Below are 19,555 nucleotides of genomic sequence, written 5' to 3'. Positions count from 1 at the left end.
ATCTCACACTTTATAGGCATGCTATAAAGACATATTGGAAAGAAAACACACACTGGAGCCGTCTATCATAAGTGGAAGTAAGATGGGTCTAGAGTTTTTATTCCACTTACTTGTGGTCAGCACAAGGCCCCTGGGCAAAACACCTAGTATTAGTATCAACAATTCAACTATTTTAACTTTAGCTCCTTCAAATTCACCCCATTTGGTTTCTTCTACCTAGATTTTGTGCAAGGACTTAAAAAATATGAACCCACCTCCACTCCTTATCCCACAACACACATACTTGTGTTCTTTTTCTTGGTTTGGGAAGTTTTTTTCAAAGCATATTCCAACTCTAAAATATGGTACACAGTGGAGGTAGCATCATGTAGAGAAAAGAACGTGGGTTTTGGAGCCACATAAGCCTGGATTTGAATTCTGGCTTTTCCATGTACATTGGGCACCCTGCCCCCAATGCAACCTAGTGCAAGGCTGGACAGAGAGCTCACTGCTAAGAAGAGAAAGGTCTATATCCCACTATAGGGTTTCTAAGAGGAAGCAAACCAACAAAACCTTTATGATAACTTTCCACTCATCTTCATTAAGAAGGCAAGCAAAAAGAATAGAGAGTTCACTTTGGGGGGCTTCTTCTTCTCTTTCTATGCAATCAAGGGCTTCTAACATGTCCCCGCTCATCTTCCCTCCTCCTCCCCACTGTTCTGGCAGATATGCCTGGTGATGCCAGGGTGTGGGAGAAGGTGAAATGGAAAGAGAACAACATGGGAAGAGCGGGGGTTAGGGAGGCAGGGGAGGGGTGGAGAGAGACAGCCTGATTTTCTACCACTCAGTTCAGAAACAAAGATAGTAACTTCCCTAGTATGGTTCAGTCAGATTGTGTAGAAAATAGCTGGGACTTAGGCCATCCTGATACAGCCTCTTCTAAGTCCTCACTTCAAGGATAAGAGACCAGGGTGGCAAAAGGCTGAGGAGTGGACCCACACTGTGCAGTGAGAAAAGGTGGTTCAGACTCATCCTCGCCCTACCACCAGCCAAAGAACCAATCCAGGAACCCAGAGGAGAGCCCAACTCTGGAACCAGTAGGCAGCACATCTTCCATGGGTCAACCAACAGAGGACCGAGAGGAATAGAGAGGTGGAGGGGACCAATACCACAACTTTAATACCCAGATCAGACTACAGATGGCTGAGTCAAATGCATGCATTTGGATGCACTTAACTTTCTCTACAACTGTTTTACATTTTTCCACAGTGTGTGTAAAGTGGGCACTGGTCAAAAAAAAGTTGACATCAGTTATTCAGAAAACTTGAAGTGGTCAATGTGTATATTTTTCTGACTTGGGACTCTTCAACCAAGGCTGTTACACTCTGTAAAGCCCTGGCCAAGTTTCTTAACCTCTGAAATGGTTTGCTGCTTCTGAAGGTGGGGACCCACCCCATCTCAAAGGGCTTGGGAAAGCTCCTGCACAGAGCCTTGCAGTGTCATTCCCAAGCACGGAGAAGTAGGGAACTTGGCCTGGCCAGGGAAGTGGCAAGTTATCTATTCCATCCTTTTCATTAACATTAACTCAATCGCCAGAGAAAGAGAACACATCCTTGTTTCTTCTCATTCCACAGATCTCAGCTTCAATGTTCGTTCTCAGGATTGTCCGTCTTAGCCACCCCATCCAAAGTAGGTGGTGCCCTCTGTTGTTCTTCGGTACATTTCCTGTTATTCTTTTACAGTCCTAATCAGGAGGTGAAGTTATTTAATTAACTTATTTGTCGAATTGTTCCTTATCTGTGTCCTGCCCCCCACAATACTCCCTCAGGTCAGAGCCCACTCTGCTTTTTCTCTCTCGTGTGTCTAGTGTCCTTAAACTTGTGCTTCTTAAATTTGTTAAATCTTGTTTCTTGAGGTTCTGCACCATGAATTTGAAAGCTCTTTTCCCTTGTTTAAAGTTCCTCAAGTAGATTATCTTCTTAGTTTGGTCTTCCCACTGCTGTTTGCTTGCTTTGGCAGAAGGAAAATGAAGTACACTTTTTTTTTTTTTAGCTTACAGAAGCTATTAATATAACGCACAGAAATGGTGAATTTCAGTACCTGAAACTCTGTGAATAATTACTGGGTGGAGTTATCTTCACAAGGCAATTTTCTACTTTCCCCATGAAATAAAAGCCCAAAAAAAAAAGGCAGCCTGTTTCCTGATTGAAACAAAATCAGAAGCAACCTATGCATTAACATCAACCCTACCCCTGCATTGTGAGTCTTCCCTGAGATGAACCTCAATGTGTTTGGAGATACACCAACTGCTAGACTAGTAAGTAACATGTTTCCCACGTACACGTGTGGGGAAAACGTGCACATACACAAGCTATAATTTAGCAGTAGCAGCAACTGTGTATTGAAAAAAAGAAAAACACAAAAAAATTGCATTTAAACATAGCGGAGGGTGGTCACATCAACAGCACTGGGAAGGAGCTGTGCACTAATTTGGGAACATTTCTTCATTTTCCTACAGATTTTGGCCAAGCAAAATGAATGGGTTCCGCTGGGATGCTCTCTGGTCCCAATCCTGCCATCTTAAGGCATATTCAGCGGTCAGCTCATGGTCCAGTCCCTGTCATTAGTCAGGATCCACATGAACAAGTATGGTTGTCCAGAACTAAGTACTTCTCACAGACAGAGAGTCATCGCTACCTCTCCGGACAGTCAGAGTTGAGGCAGTGGCATCTACCACCATTGTAGGAACTAGAGAAAGGGCTCGGGAAGCCCCCTACTCACTCCAGGCTGGACACACAAGAGGCGCTGTCTGGTGCCAGAAAGTTACTCAGAAGTATTGACAACAGAAAGTCATTCATTAAATGTCATTTCTTAGACACCAGACGAGGAAACCAGGCAGCATTTTGGGCCCTCTGCAAGAGCCAGAGGCAAGATTAGCAAAGACCCTTTCTCGACTGTCAGGCCCTGTAATGATTTGTAACCCCTCCAGTGAATGCAAATCATTCTTCAGCTGTGGATAGACCCATCGGCTTAGGATCCACATCTTGCAGGCAGCCAAAAAAGATTGGTATTTTATTATTTGTAAGAATTTACAGGGTGCTCACTATGTGCGAGGAACTATGGTAAACACCATACCTGCATTTACACATTGAATTCCCACAGCAATCCATAAGGTAGATACCAGATGGTAACTGATGTTATCATTCTCATCTCAGATGAAAAACCTGAAGTTTAGCAAGCTTAAAGAAATTGCCCAAATTCTATGTATGAGGTGATGCCAGGATTCAAGGCTAAGTCAGCTTGACACCCAAGCCAATACTTTTAGCCACGATGCTATACTATCACTGGATGGAATCTTTCTGATACATGCCACAACCTAACCCAACATTTCAGCCGAGAGGAGAGTAAGTGGGGAGACTGACTTCAGGAGACCAAAGTAGAAATTGTTTCTGAAGAGTAGACCTTTGCTACTCACAGTGGCCTAGGATCAATAGCATCACATCCTGATACAGGACTCAGGCCCCCAGACCTGCTGACTCAGAGTCATCATGGGTCTGCATTGCAACATGTCAACATGTTGACAAGATCCTGGGAGATTCACAAGCATATCAAAGGGTAAGAAGCACTCACTGATATCAGAGAAGCTCTAAATAAACTTTGTAGGAAAATAAGTCTATAACTGTAACAGAGTTAGGTTACAGAGAGTTACAGAGTTACAGAGTTACAGTTACAGAGAGGGGAAAATGTGAGAGCATGGCGGATAAGATGGTGCCTTATTCATTTCTTAACCACCAGTGTCTATAGAAAAGGAAGCATATGACCTATTTATTGAATAAATGAGTGGATAAAACAAGAGATTAAGGCACTTCGTTGTAGACATATCACATGACATGCGATAGTAGGTCTAGGTTTGAGTCCTGGCCCTACCTCTTCCAATATTGGGCAGGTCACCATTGTTCTATGCCTCAGGTTCTCCAATTAGGGGCAAGATATAACAAAAGCAAAATAAAACAATAGATCGGTGCAGGCCTAGGAAGACCTGGCCATGTTGGCACAACATGGGATAATCTGAAGGCCATTCTTGCTCCAGAGCCTGTGTGGCCTGCTGAGGTCATCATGGGTCTGCATTGCAATATGACTTCCCCCTCTGGCCACTCCTGCTTTCGTCCCCTCCCTTCAACAGGTGTTTGTTCCAAAAACAAACTCCCAAATAAATATCTGGCATGTTAAATTTCATCGCAGAGTCTGCTTCACTGGGAGCCCAAACCATGACAGCCATTAAAGGAAAGCCAGTCATCATCCAAGCATCCAAGGTGGTTTTGCATGAATTTATGGAGCACCTGCTGGTTTGGGGAAGATCAGAAGCTAATATTCTCCAGCATCTATGATATAGCTCAGAACTGTGCACCATAAGTTGATTATGCTGTAGCATTGTAATAAGCTTATACATTCTCCCATATTATGATACTGTTAGTACTTAGTAGCTAGTTGTGGTGGTATTTTTTAAATTTTGCTATTTGGGGTTTTTTGGTTGTTGTTGTGTTTTAACTCCAATTGGTGAAACTGAGGCACAAGACAGTGATGATTTGTTCAAGATTGGAAAAGGTAGAGCCAGAACTCGAGTGCAGGCCTCCTAATCATCCTGTGTCAAGTGACTGGTGATTCAAAAGAGGCAAAAGAATTGCATTTTGCCGTAGACTTAAAACTCTCCAAGCACAGACCCTGAGAGGCCCAGCCCTCCTGACCCCAAGAGGCCCATGACATTCCTGCCATGTCACCTACCCCTTCCCATGCCTCTTCTGATCATGGCAGCCTGTGTCATGTGGTTCAGGACTGGATTACAGAGCGCCTTATCCTGCTTACGTCAGCATGCAAGTCCTATGGCCAGGGGACGGCAAGCCCCAGGAATCCAGTTGGCTTGCCGTGGATTACAGAGCTCTTGTCCATCCCGTGCCTCCCGCCCGGGAGGTGGGAGCAGCCGGGGGCTGCCCTCCAGGATCTCAGCCATCTTTCCTTGGCAGGATCCGTACCTCTTGTTGGAGCCGCTGGGCTGCTCAGGCACAGGACCCAGGGAGGGAGCTCCCAAGGCTCACGTTCGACGTTACACACAAGGTCACGGGGGCTCCGAGAGTCAAGCCCCAACTTGGACCCCAAGGCTGCATTTTCACCTGAACCTTCATTATACAAACAAGGTACCTTCTAGTCAAGTCTTGTGGTCCAACAACCTGTAAAAGGAAGGGAAAGAAATACTGGCTGAAGCTAATGTAGCGGAGCAGAGGGCCAGGAATGGTGTTTCCGCTCCGGCCGGCGTCGTCCAACGCATACCGCTCCTGGGACATCTCCAGGACACATGGCAGGGTAGGATGGCAGGCAGCCTATCTGAGGGTGGGAGGCACAGAGAGGAAAACAGTCACCTTGGGTCGGGGGAAGGTAGATGGCAGGGCCAGGGGAGCAAATGTGTTTCTTCCTCCAGAGTCTGAAACATGAAAACAAACCTGTTGGACAAAAAAACCTCCATGTTTTCTACACTCTGTTGTCAGGGGCTTCCAACCACCAGAGCGATGTTGGAAGGTGGGTCAGGTGCTGCCGCTGGAAGGTCAGGATGGCCAGTCAGCAAAGCCTTCCTTCCCCTGAGCCCGCGCTGCCACCACGGTCCCCGCTCAGCCCTCCTCGCCTTGCTCCTCCCTCCCTGTTGGCAGATCTTCACGTCCCTGGCCCTGAGGCCACTGCTCTGCATGGACTCCATGGAGAGAATTTATAGACACGTGTTTACTCTCCTCGGAGCAGGGAGAGGTCCAGGTAAGTTCAGTGACTTGGCCAAGTGCTGTGGTCGGGGAGTGCAAGTCTGCCAGGAGACCCCAACAGCCACCTTAGCCTTCAGGAGGCTTTCAGACGCAGCCAAGTCTGCTCTGCCATCTTGGGCCCCGAGGGTCTAGGAAAGTTCAAACCCATTTCCTGAAATAAGAATAACATTTAGTAAGGCAGTCTGGGAATGGAAAACAAGTGGCAAGAGCCTCCTCCCCACTTGCCACAGGGTGTCTGCCAAAGCCTGGTGACCGGCAGAGAGTAGGACAAGAACACAGCCCACAGGAAAACTGCTCTGCTCATCTCTCCACATAGCCCTGTTCTTCCCCTCCTCTGCTCTAAGCCCCCAGCCCAGCCAGGCTCAGAGGAGGTCACAGAACATTTCTGACCATGATCCTAGCAGTGGGAGCGATGGCCGGTCTGGGCAGCACCTGGGAGACCAGCTGCACGCAAGCAGAGGGGGCCGGAGTGAGCACCACGGCAGCTGCCTGGAGGCCAGCTTCCCCCTTCCGTGCTGTCTTCTAGGATTGCTGCACGTTCCTCCTATCGGGTCTGCCAGTCACCACTCCCACTGCCTCCAACCCCATCTCCACGCCAGCCAGAAGGAGCTTTTCCAGGTGCAAATCCAACATTGCCACTCAGTTGAAACCCATGATGGTTTCCCAGAGTCCTCTGACTCAGCCTGAACCCCAGCCTGACTTTGAAATCCTCATGCTCAATCCCCTAGCTCTCTCAGTTGTTCCTTCCCACTGCTGCCCCTCACGCCCCAGGCTCCAGGCTCACCCAGCTCACTCCAGCTGCATTACACAGGGCAGAGGGCTGGTGGGTGGGTTTGCAGCAGTTCAATCAAGGGACAAAGTATGTGCTGGAAAACAGCCTGACAGGTCATCCAGTGTGGTGGGCTGGGGCCGGGGAAGGTTTCCCCAAATTCTTCCGAGAGGTTGTGCTTCTTACCTTCAGGGAAACAATTAACCATTTCTCAGGGACCCAAGGAGACAGAGAGCAGAAATTATGCCCCACACGAACACCCTCGCAGAGCTTGGGGGCCAAGGCGGGAGGCTCACCCTGGACACATAGCAAGACAGGAAGATGGCAGAAGAGATGAGACATTTGCCTGGGGGCCTTCAATCCAACAAATTGCGTCTCTTGCCATCTGGCTTCAGGACAGGTGGAGTGTTGGCCTGCTTCCTGCTCCCCACCCCTCCTAACCTACTGATCACCATGAAACAAACCAAGACACTAGCACCTGTTTGTCTCTGAGCCACCATGTAAAAATATGTATATTGTCTCTTTTAAGACCAAACAGCCAATAATCGATTCATGAATTGAAATTCCACTTTAAATTCTACCACAGATGATAATCATTGGCCAGTATTGCCTGAGCCTGGATCCCTGACACCAGATGAAGGTCAAACCCATCTTAATTTGCTTATTGGCACCGATAACTTAAAAGAGACTCATCTTCTATCATAAACTATGAGATAGAATTAGAATTCATGAAGCTACACATGTACTTTCCCGATGCTTTTAATAAAGATAAACACCCTCCTTGTCAGAAGTTAAACAAAATGAGTTTTAGGGGATACAAGTCCCCTCTGCCTTTGGGGGAAGGGGTGACCAGAGTGCTGGGCAGAGAGAGAACTCGTGGCCCTTCCTCTCTAGGCTATGGGGCAGATCAGTTCAGCCCCTCCTTGGGCCATGCCTCTTTCTCCTCCTGCATTCCTGGGTTTCCAGGCTAGTGGGGCTTCCTAATTTGGAAATCGCTACAGAGCAAACCCTGACAGGACTCAGATGTCCTGCTGTGAACTCCCTGAGAGGCAGTGGCCCTGGTTACGTAACATGCACCTTGGTTAACCCCTCCAAAAGCCTCCCAAGGCTCCCAAGCTGAGGGGGAGACAAGGCTCCGGGCCCCCGTTCACTGACACTGTGACATCTACACACTGCCTTCCTGCTGCATAGACATTCCCTCCTAGGCCTGCCCTCTGATGCCCTTTCCACCTTCCCCATGCTCTCACCCAGAGGTCATGGCTGGAATCTCACTTCTGGCCAGCCCTGGAAGGCAGGGACTTCATTGCCTTTGCGTTGACCCTGGTACCCAACACACGGCTGGGCTCATCAAAGGTAGACAAGCAGCCACTGAGTGAAGACAAGAGAGTGAGCAAAGGACAGACAGGGAGGTGGAGGAGAGCGGAAGAAAGAATCTTTGTAACTCATCTTGTGTTCATTTGGAACCTTTCTGGGGGCTCTTGCAGCCCAGTCCAGGCAGAGAAGTGTCCATGGAGGGGGGACGAGTAGTGCTCCCAGCTTCTGACTGGAAGTCTGACCTCATCCATCAGACATCTCCACCGGAAATAGCAGGCGAGTGGCGGGGTTGCTGGTCACAGCAGACATGATCCAAAATTTGTTTTTGTATTTACTTAAAAATATTGTTTTAACATTAACGTGAATTTTAAATAAGAATATAAATCATTCCTGATCCCCAAAACACAACAGATTTTACTCTTGCCTAGTCCTTCTGATTGGCTTTAAGTGTTTTATTTTGGGATTGGACTGACGGCAGCAAATTCCTAGCCAAATCAACCGAGATTCTTGTGGCCAGGATGTGCTCATGTGTTATAATTTTCTACGCCTTCCAGCCGGAGAGCTCCTTGGGGGTGGGATTAACTTTCACTTTGGTATCTCAGCATTTTGCCCAGCACACTGTACTTAGTAGGTGCTCACTAAACATTTGTTAAATGAGTGGGCACATTGCCTCAATACCAGGACCTTGCCAGAAGTGTACATTCAAATCAGGAGGGGAGCAACTTATTATGATTTTAATCTTGAATAAATTCAATATTCTCTGAAAATAGAAAGCAGGGCCAGAGTAGAGCATCAGAATGTCACCCAGAAGCACCAAGGTCAAAGTTAGAAGGGAACACAGTGTATTGAGTCTTATGGGAGAAAGGACAGAAATGGGAAAATGAAACTGAGAACCTGAACACTCGAAAGCAGGACAGGGAGAGGGGTGTTAATGGGCTGGGCAGGTGGTTGACAACTAGGTCAGTGAACTGATGGGGTCTGCCAGGGGCATCACAGCTCTGGCACCCCGCCTCCATGTGGGGGATAAGTGTGGAGGCTTCTAGGAAGCTCACCGGGCTGAGTAGTACCTGCTGCTCACACATCTCAAGCTGCTTAAGTAGAAATTCTGCTTTTGAGGGTATAGTCATAGAGACTGGTGGGGAAATTACTCTCTAGGTAAGAGTAGCAATGACCATGGGATCATGGCATTGTTACTTACGAATTGCACAGAAGAAAATCTTTCATCGAAGGTAATGGAATTTCTGTCTCTTTCCACAAATTGGATAAAATTATGCCTCTTTCTCATTATCACTTATATCATATATTTTCCAGGATATCCTTACATTTATACACCCAGTATGGTCTGTTTATTTCACACTTGAAATCTAAATGCCTTGGCTGGAGCTTTGGAAATTTTAAGAAGGGCGCTATTGACCACCAGATTAGGCACAGAATAACCAGGATTATGGTCTTCTTTTCTGGAGACATGACCTTCCTCCATAATGCAGGGACCCCCTTGCGTGGCACTGGAGTGATCCCTGGCGGATGCACCTGGGCTTTGAGCTGTCACATGGCTTGAGCAAGCCTGGGGATCAGTGCTCTCTGTCTTCTGGCTGGACAAACTGAGCTCATGCTTACCTCCCAGTCCTGAGCTTCTCTAGTAATCCTTGACCAAGTCTGGATTTGGGAGTTCTGGGATTCTGTTAAGCCTTGTTTTTTTTAAAAAAAGTAAAATAAATAACTACATGTTATCATGATATAAAAACTTCTTTATAGGGTCAGGTAATCTATCTGTGAAGACGTATAGAGTAAGAGTCAATCCCACATGATGGATAAAGTGGATGTGAATTTCCAGATTGTAAATGAGTTAGGTAATGACACTTGAGAAGTCATAAATATCGGTGGATTCATAACAAAGTGCACATTTTGGAAGTGATTCCAACAAATCAACCTTGCTTGAATCACATCCATCTCTTAGAACTCTCCTATGCCATCAGTCTAATCCTATGGAATACTTCTTCCTGATATCTCTCACCCCCTTTGCTTTCTTGGCGCTCTGCCATTATTCCAGCTCAAGTCCTCATCACCACACCACTGGATTATTACAGCGACCTCCTTGTCGCTCTGCTTGTCCCCAGCTTCTCCCTGCCTCTGATCCATTCTCCACACTGCCACCAGGCTCAGGGCTCGACTTTTCCTCACATAACCACTTTCGATATGCTGTCGCTCTACTCAGAAATTTCTGACTATTTCCCTATTGCCTTCTGAGTGAAGGCTAGAGATCCATAGTCTGGTAGTCAAGGTCCTACAGGTTCCAGCTGACCTGTCTGAAGTTCTCTCTCCCTATTGCTGAAAGCACCAGCCAGGGGGAGTGCTCCCTGTCTCCTCACAGCAAGCTTGTGCCTCTCTGTACTTTGGTCCCTGTGGGCACCCTCCACCCAGATTGTTCCTAGAAGGCCTTCTCCCTTCCTCTCTGCCTGTTCAAACCCAAAATTTCTACAATACAATATAAAGGAGAAACCCAAACTTTCTACAGACTCAAACTCCCTAAAGTTTTTCTCAACTTCTCCAGTCCGTCTGAGTCTAATTGAGTGGCTTTGTTTTATTACTTATTCTATTTAAGTATAAGCTTCCTGGAGATGCAGAGTAACTTGAATCAAAGGGCGGAGGGGAGAGGAATTTCAGGTACCAAGACCTATGGTAGTGGAGCTACTTTGGGTCAGAGGGCTGTGTAGATGACCACACACTCACCCCTTGCTCTGTGTCCACGTGGCCTCTATCTCAGAAAGGGGGCAAGGAAGCTTGTGCGGGCTCTTGCAATTAACCCAAGGCCAGGATGCCCCTCCCTGCCCTACTCTGTGCAGACGGCGTCCACACTTGCACTCTCCTTTGCTGTGCTCCCCTGGATAATTTTAAAACTACATATTCTTCCTCACTTGTTTCGAGGCAAAGGAAGAAAAAAAGAGATGGGAGCAGGTCAAAAAGGAGTTAGTTGTTGTTATTCATTTCTATACCAATGTATCTGTGAAAGTCACTTGGGAAGACAGAAACCTCTCTAGATATTTCAACCAGGAAACTGGTTCACAGGTTGTAAAGATGCTCACAGCTGCTGTAACCCATGACCCCAGCTAGAACTGGAAGATCAGCAGGAGAGGGGGCATAACCAGGCCAGAAACCAGGGCCACCGGGCTGGGGCTGCTCGGTGGGAGCCGGGACCATGGAGGGTTAGGGTTAGGGCTTCCCTGTAGGGCCAAGGAGCCGGAGAGGAAACACCACCACCGCCAGTGATGCCATAAGGAGGGGGAAAAGTGAGAAGTGGCCTGAGTCTCCCCTTCCTCCACACCCGGTGCCACTGCTGGTGGAGACCGCCTGCAAGCTGGAGGGCTGGGGAGCCTGGGAAAGTGGTAGTGGACCTGAGCACCCTGGCAGCTGGGCAGCACCCCTCCGCACGGCCTCAGGCCTCCACAGCTCCTGGATCTCACCCCTCCCCAGCCTCCACGCCACCCTCCTCGCACCTGTCAGACCCTCCGCCCTTCCCTGCTTCAGGGCCCTCACTCCCAGATGATCGTCAGATGTCTCTGTGATGCCCTCGTGCCCTTGAGCTCTGCTGCCCCAGCCCTGACCTTTCCCCCCGGGGCCTGTCTGCCCTCCCTCCAGATATGCTCAGCACTGACCAAAGACAGCCACAGAGCGGAGCCCACTGGAGCCACCAGGCAGGGACCGTGGAAGCTCCGTGTGGGCCTCATGGCTGCCGGAGGATCCTTTGAACACCTTGCTTGGGTTGATTTCTGGCCTCTCTGATCCCGGCTTGCCCAAACCTTTCCCCAAGCCCCCAACCAAACCTACCCTTCAGGCTTTTTTCCCACGTTCCTGAGATACCTGAAGCCATGAGGCAGGACCTTTCTCTATGTTTCTTCCCTTGACTCTTATCCATCCGCCTTTCCCGTTGGACCCACGCCAGTCTCTGAGGAAGGAGCACTAGTCTCCACCCATGCTCTTGACCCTGCTTCCTCCTCTCTTCTCTGCACTTGGCTCCAGTCATCGTCCCTTCTATTTTTCTGCTTTAAAGCTTCCTTCTCTCTCCCTATAGGTCAGCAAAGGTGCTTCCTTATAACACAGCAACAACCACAGAGAGTCCTTTGACCCCTTTCATCCCTTCAAGTGAATTTTCTAACTTTCTCTTTACCTTCAAATTTATTGAAAGAGCCAAGTTAATCCATGATCTCATTTTCATGACTTCCCGATTGTCCATTCCCGTGGCTTTTATCCATCTTTCTCCTCGAAGTGCCCCAGCAGCCTTGGGCCCCATTGGCAATCTTCCCTATACCTTCCCCTGCTTTCTCTGAAGCTGCCCACCCTTTGCTCTCCTCTCTCACTCTCTCTGACAAGTTTCTCTCGTTCCTCCTGTACAAACATGTGGGTGCTTCCCTGGTCTCTGCCCTCAGGTCCCATCGTGCTCCTATCTTCTGCCCTCGGGTCATCTCCCCCCAGCTTCATTGCTATCTTCAGATGGTCTCCAAATAAGTCTCTTGGGTCCAAATCTCTGGAACATAAGCTTGTCCCAATTATTCAACCATCTCTGGAAATCTGAATATCTTCAGCTGCCATAAACTCACTATGTCCCAAACTACTCTTATTTCTTCCTATAATCCCTCAGTCATCTGCCATTGACTTTACACTTTTCTCAACATTCTACCTCAACACTCTAATAAGGTCTTTGACTTCCCCCTCCCCACATCCAGGCAGTCACCAAGCCAAGGAAATTCTATGCCCCTTTCATGTCTCCATTGGCCTCATCTTTGAACAGGCCCTTATATCTTAAAATATATATTTTTTGAAACATTTCATACACATGAGCATATAGAATGATATATTGTGTGCTGAGGCATCTGGAAGACCACAGTGAAATCACAGGAGACCCACTGGGTATTTTAAATGCTTAAGAGACACCACATAATCCATTACTTTGAAGTTATTTGGACCTAACTACTTAAAAACAAAACTATTAGGGATTTGGTTTTGTCTCAGGATACTGAAAAATCTACTGAGACACTAAGAGCACTCTGAGCTGAGAGTTGTGAACTCTAGTACATAGGGTTTCAAAGAAGAATGTATTGACCACCCATGTGCCTGTAAAACAGCACAAGACATAGAGCATTTAACTACTGTTTGAATGAAGCAAGGAGAGGAATCAAGATGGTGACATAGAAGGTTCCGGAGCAGTCTCCTCCCCCAGATACACCAAATGTACAGCTACGTCCAGAGCAATTCTCTCTGAGAGAAATCCAGAAACTAGCTGAATGACTCCTACACACCATGTGACAGAAAATGCCCACATCAAAATGGGTGGGAGAGACTGGGACACACACTCACCATAAACCCCAACCCTGGCACATTGCCATACAATCAGGGGGATCCTCAACTCCTACCTTCTCCCTGAGGGAGGAAAGGACTTGGACCCCACATCTGGTGCCACAACTTTCAAGGTTCCCACCAGAGAGATGGGCCCCCAGATACCAATGAAAAGTCAATGGTGCTTGCATTCATGACACCCATAGGATTCTAGAAAACAAAGAAGCAGTTCTTCACAGGCACGTGAGCACTCGCTGAAGTTGTCAGCTCAGAGCCCAGCCCAGAGAGAGCAGGCAGAAAAGCCCATCTCCCAGTCTTTCCCTGCAAGGGGATTGATTGCCTACTGTACAACAGACTATCTGAGGGTCCAGTTTCTAATCTGCACGCATCTCTCACATCTCTCAGGGCCAGCTGCAACCCTCCCTGGAACCCAGGGAGACCAGTGGGCACTTCCTCCACCTTCTCCCTCCACTCAACCCAACTGTAGCAACCAGATCGCCAACATCTCTCTGGGATGAGATTGTACACATGCCTGGTGCCCTGCCTTTGTGGCTGCCATTCAGGGATACTGTGTTGTACCATTATAATTTGCTAAGAGAGTTGAACTGAAGGGTTCTCACCAAAAAAGAAAAACAAAAAGGGAATATGTGAGATGCCTGATTTGCTAACTCATCTGTTGGTGGGAATCCTCTTGCAATGTGTGTGTATAGCAAATATCAGATTGTATTTTTTTTTTTTTTTGGATTTAGGATTTTTTTTTTTTATTATGTTATGTTAGTCACCATACAGTACATCATTAGTTTTTGATGTAGTGTTCCGTGATTCATTGTTTGCGTATAACACCCAGTGCTCCATGCAATACGTGCCCTCCTTAATACCCATCACTGGGCTAACCCAACCCCCCACCCCCATCCCCTCTAAAACCCTCAGTTTGTTTCTCGGAGTCCATAGTCTCTCATGGTTCATCTCCCCCTCCAATTTCCGCTCCCCTTCATTTCTCCCTTCCTTCTCCTAATGTCCTCCACTCTATTCCTTATGTTCCACAAATGAGTGAAACCATATGATAATTGACTTTCTCTGCTTGACTTATTTCACTTAGCAGATTGTATATATTTTTTTTAAAGATTGCAGGTCTGTTTATTAATTATACCTCAATAAAGTTGAAAAAAATAAAATAAATAAAATAAAAACAAATACAATTTAAGCCTACTGAAACCTCAACTCTAATTATGTCCTCCTCCCCTTTTTCTGTTCATGTTCCCCGGAAGTATCTACTGGCCTGAATTTTTGGATTTGTAATTACCTGGCTTTTCTTTGTAGTTTTTATTGTGGATGACTGTGTTCTTAAAACATACATGCATGTTGTTTAGATTTGCAAGTCAACCTTTAGCATGTTTTCCACCAAATCCTAACTGATCTCCTGGCTGACTTTTCCACCTCTTCATTTATCCTATTGCCATTCTACATACTTCTTCTTTTTTTTTTTTTTAAGATCTATTTATTTGAGAGAAAGAGAGAGCATGTGTGCAAGGGGCAAAGGGAGATGCAAATATCAAACAGAAACCCCCCCATGGTGGGGCTCAATCCAAGGACCCTGAGATCATGACAGCTGAAATCAAGAGCTGGACGCTTACGACTGAGCCATCCAGGCACCCCGATTCTATGTACTTCTTTTCTTTAGTCTGTGATCAGGTCACATCAGTGCTTAACAACCTTCAAGGACTACCCCCTTCACCTCTGAATCAATTCCCTTCCCAACCTTGATATGTTGAGCTTTGCCAAGTCACGTAATTTCTCTAAGCCTCAGTTTCTTAATCTGTAAAACAGGAATGAAAATAAAATTGCAGAGTTGTTCCAAAGACCCAATGAGCCAATTATGTAAAGTGCAGCCCCGGGGGCCTGTAGCCTGTAGGAGTGTGATACACTGGAATTAATCTTTTTATTTTTATTACACCTCCCTGAGCTATTCTTTTTTTTAATGATTATTACTCCTCTCTGAACTTTACCCCAAGCCATTGTACAGAGCCCTGCACATAGTGAACACTCAGGAAATGATTGTTGAATGTGAAATAGACCAGTCTCAGGCAACTCACACACAAGCTGATCATGCCCAGGGTGGGGACACCTCTATTTATGGGTCAAGCCCCAACGGGAGGTTGGTTTTGCCTACTCCAAAAAGAAGGAGAACGTTGACAGTTGCTGTTGCTAACCAGCATCAATAAGATGTTATGAATCTTTAAAACACTTTCAGTAGCAGCGTGTGGGTATGAGGTTGGGCTGGGCTGCTCCCCAAGCTGGCTTTTGTCAAGCCTTAGTTGGCTGCCCTCAGAGCAGAGCTGCCGTGTTGGGGAAGACCGCAAGATTAGCTTCTGCCCCAGCCCAAGGGAGGGAACCCATTCCTCTGATGTGCACAGTTGCCTCGGGGCCTGGAATCCATTCTTTGCTCAGTTGCCAAAGGACTATTTTAGATCCTGTCGAGTTGGCCGGAGTCCCTGGTACGCCCATGTCTCTGTGTGTGAACTGCTGTCACTTGCCTCTTCCCCTCGGGATTTTCAAAGAGGATGGAAGAAATTAATGGCTATAAATGACGGAGGCCCTCTAGTTATGATTTTATTTATGCATAATTTTGACAGGTCCTCTCCTTATTGAGAAATGGCATGTCTTCTATCGTTTGAGGGAAAATTGTTCTCATTAATCTGAGAAGTGGTACTATTCATGTTGCTGGAGTAGAGGACATGTAAATCAGTCTTAGCAAAAATACACCCCGAGAGAGGCGCCTGGGTGGCTCAGTTGGTTAAGCAACTGCCTTCGGCTCAGGTCACGATCCTGGAGTCCCGGGATCGAGTCCCACATCGGGCTCCCTGCTCGGCGGGGAGTCTGCTTCTCCCTCTGACCCTCCCCCTCTCATGCTCTCTCTCTCTCTCAAATAAATAAATAAAATCTTAAAAAAAAAAAAAAAATACACCCCAAGAGGCCTGCAGTCTCTACAGAACCACTCGTCTTTAATTTGGTTTGTTTCCCCAGTAAGTCCTCAGCCCGGCCTCTCCATTTGTCCTCTCCAGAGAAAGGACAAATGTAGAGTGCTGGGTTGCACTGCCCCATCTTCAGACTTGCAAGGGAAGGTCACCGATTGTTCTCGAAGGAGGGCCATGTTTTAAAAAACTATGCACATACTGGAAAATAGAAAAACTTGCATACACGTGCAATTATTTGAACTTAACTGTGTACGAATGTATTTCTATACATCCTAGCAACAAAACAGAATCATGTTCTGTGAGGAAAAAAAAAAAAGAATAGTGTTCTGTGATAAGAAATGTATATTAACTACTCAAAAAATGATTAAAGTTTATCTGTCTTCTATCTTGAGTAGCACAGAATAACTTACCAAATGCCAATGGTTATGCTAACATTTACTTTAGCAAAGAGATAATTACAAAGGTTGAAAGGCCTACTGAACCCATCAGATTGTCCACACATCAGCCGGTTTTCATCCAAACCAGTTTATAATCTGAAACAGGGAAGTCTTTACTTTAGGCGTAACCAAGGTCATGACCTTTTGTTTTTTTGTTCTTAGGAAGGTTCTGTGGCCTGAGTGACCCCAACCAAGTTTCACTTGTCTCTGAACTTTTGAATGCGGCTCTGCTGCTAATGTCAGCAGGGTGAAGGGAAGAGCAGACCGATGGTTCTAGTTGCAGTTGATACCGGTGGAAAATGTCTCTGTGGAGACAAACAGGGCCTCTTGTGGGTTGGAGCCCAGAGGAGTTGTAAACTACATGTGTATGGCCAACTCCTAGGGTCCTGAAGGAATAGTCTCCATTTTTGTGTACTTTGTTGGAAAGTCCAAGTGACTCACAAAATAACCCTTTTCTCAGAAATCTTACTTTGTGATTTGACATTGAAAATACAGATACATTGGATGGCTTGAAACTTCTTGATGACTTCTGTGAAAAAGTGATCAAATATCACTCAGATGCACCTCAGCGTACACAAGCATGTAAATAGTTGCGTGCCCAGCAATATCTTTCTCCCACTGGCGCTCAGCTCTGAGGTGCTTTGTCTTAATTTCAGCTAGAACCTCACTGGGCAGTGGCCTCTACCCCTGAAGCTTTGCCCTGCCCACACTTGGAATTATTAAGTAAATAATTGCCTATAGCAACTGGACAACTTCCTCTCTAAAAAAACATGGTTTTAAAACAATTCTTTTGTGTGCCTAAAAATCCTGTGTAAAATAATAACTCAGACTCACCCATTCCATAATCTTCAACCTCCTTGAAGCCTACCTAGAACACCTACATAGGTTTGCTATGCAAACACGGGAAGTTTCAGGTTTGAACTCCCATGCTTTCAGCCAAATCTTACTTTCCAGAATGGGCAGGTGGTGGTTCCAACCTTCTCCTTTTCATCATTGCTCCATTCATCTGTTCACCTGACATTTATCAAGAGGCTCCTGTTTGCTGGATGCCACACTGGGCTTTATCAACCTCAAAATGGAAAAGACTCTCGATGGAGAAAGTGAAAGCAAGTCATTGCCACAGAATCACATCAGGCGCTCGGAGTAGGGACTGACCACCTTGCCTGAAGGATCAAAGAACGTTTCACAAGGAGGTAATATCTGAGCTCGATCCTGCAATAGTTTGCCAAGCAAAAGAGAAGGAGGGAAAGACTTTGAAGTTAAAAAAAAATAGCATGAAAATGCAGGGGTAATATGGGGAGTATTTGGTGGTACAAGATGGGAAGTGACACAGACACACACACACACATGTATAATCCAATGCCCACTATATGCCAAGCACTGAGCCAAGTACATTTGTATGCATTATCTCTTTAATTACATGACAACGCAATGAGCTAGGAATTCTTAAATCCCCATTTTACCAATGTTACTGTGGTTACCTTACAGATGAGGCTCCACTTACCCAAGGTCCTAGAGCTCATCAGGCGTCACTAACACCATAGATTTTGCTCTTAGTGACAGTACAAGCAGGTTCAGGCAAGGTGATAAGGGTCCTTCCAAGCCATATAAGGACTTTGATCTTTATCCCGTTGGCAACCGGACACCACTGATGCGTTTTCAATAGGGCAACGAAGTCCTGTGGCTAAGTTTCAGAAAGATAATGACACAGCAGGAATGTGGAGGAAGTGGAGGAGTGGGAAGAGGCCAGAGACAGGGAAACCAATTAGGAAGGCATGCCAATGGTCTAGGTAAGGACTAGTGGAAACTTGAACGAAGGCAGGAGTGAGAGAGCAGCAAAGGTGGAGCTGAGAGATCATCCAGAAATAAAAGAGAAAGGACAAATGTAGAGTGCTGGGTTGCCAGGGCTACCAGATTCCTTGTTGCAAGCCCCAGATCCTATGTATTCGATCTGGTTTAAGAAGAAGATGAATTCGCCAAATGATAGGAGAGAGCTGATAGAGTCTTTGGGAGGGCCAGAGAAACAGATTTGCAAGTTTTGCAGTAAGAGAGGCACCCGAATTGCATCAGCCCCTCTCACGGAGACCCTGCTTTCCCACCACCACTGGCCTTAAGGACTTAGGCATCTAGGTATTGGATTCCTGTTGCTGCCCTAACAAATTGCCATACATGTAGTAGTCCAAGATGACACAGATTTATTCTCTTACAGTTCTGGAAGTCAGAAGTCCAAAGTGGATCTCACTGGGCTTAAATCAAGGTGCCTGCAGCCCTTGGCTTATGGCACCATCCTCTATCTTCAAAGCCAGCAGAAGAATACCCTCAAATCTGTCTCTCTGATTTCTGCTTCTATCACTGCATCTCCTTCCCTCACTCAGCTTTTGTCATCACATGGCTTTCTCTGATTCTGACTCTCCTGCCTCCCCCTTACAAGGACTCTACAGAGTACATCAGGTCCACCCAGATAACCCAGGATAACTCCCCATCTCAAGGTCCTGAGCTCTAGTGCATCTGCCACATGGGTCCCATATTCATATTCAGGCTCCAAAGACTCGGACATGGACATCCTTGGAAGGCCATTATCCTGCCTACCATAGTAGTTCATCTTTCGATTTCTGGGCTCTACCAAAGGACTTCATAAGCCCTGTCTGTGAAATGCTGGAAGTCACTGCATCTACCCTTACCAGAATGCCTCATTGCAGTCCTTCTTCCCATCTGTAGCTGGAGAATCATGGTCTCATGTGGTTGTACGTGATCAGAGGGGTCTGGATCACATGCCCAAACCTTAGCTGCAGGGGAGGCTTACAAAGCAAGCCTCTGACTTCCTCCTTAGGTATAACCAGTCTCCTAAGAGCGGGTGTTCCAAAGTTGCTGGGTGGTAAAAATATGGCAGATATCGACTAAGCCCAGTCAGGCCTCAGGCTGGCTCTGGTTGCCAGTATCGCACGG

General features: G+C 46.6%; 1 long non-coding RNA gene across 4 annotated transcripts in view; it reads left to right on the top strand.

Annotated features, from left to right (window-relative positions):
• LOC145715948 (uncharacterized) overlaps positions 1–19,180 on the top strand; it is a 41,944-nt gene extending 22,764 nt beyond the window's left edge. For 2 of the 4 annotated variants that reach the window (XR_014138261.1, XR_014138260.1), the window contains 3 exons: positions 5,001–5,171; positions 5,520–5,778; positions 8,037–14,726. This is a non-coding gene — a long non-coding RNA (uncharacterized LOC145715948). Of the gene's footprint in view, positions 1–1,613; positions 1,669–4,221; positions 5,172–5,519; positions 5,779–8,036; positions 14,727–16,771 lie in introns of those variants that run through there. The other 2 variants (XR_014138259.1, XR_014138262.1) reach the window with 2 other exon arrangements.
• The last annotated feature ends 375 nt before the right edge of the window (positions 19,181–19,555 follow it).

Source organism: Leptonychotes weddellii, chromosome 10 (assembly GCF_054177405.1).
Source record: "Leptonychotes weddellii isolate Sample4059 chromosome 10, ASM5417740v2, whole genome shotgun sequence".
Lineage (NCBI taxonomy): Eukaryota > Metazoa > Chordata > Mammalia > Carnivora > Phocidae > Leptonychotes > Leptonychotes weddellii.
The sequence above is the reverse complement of the archived record's forward strand: the minus strand, read 5'-3'. Positions and strand labels throughout refer to the sequence as shown.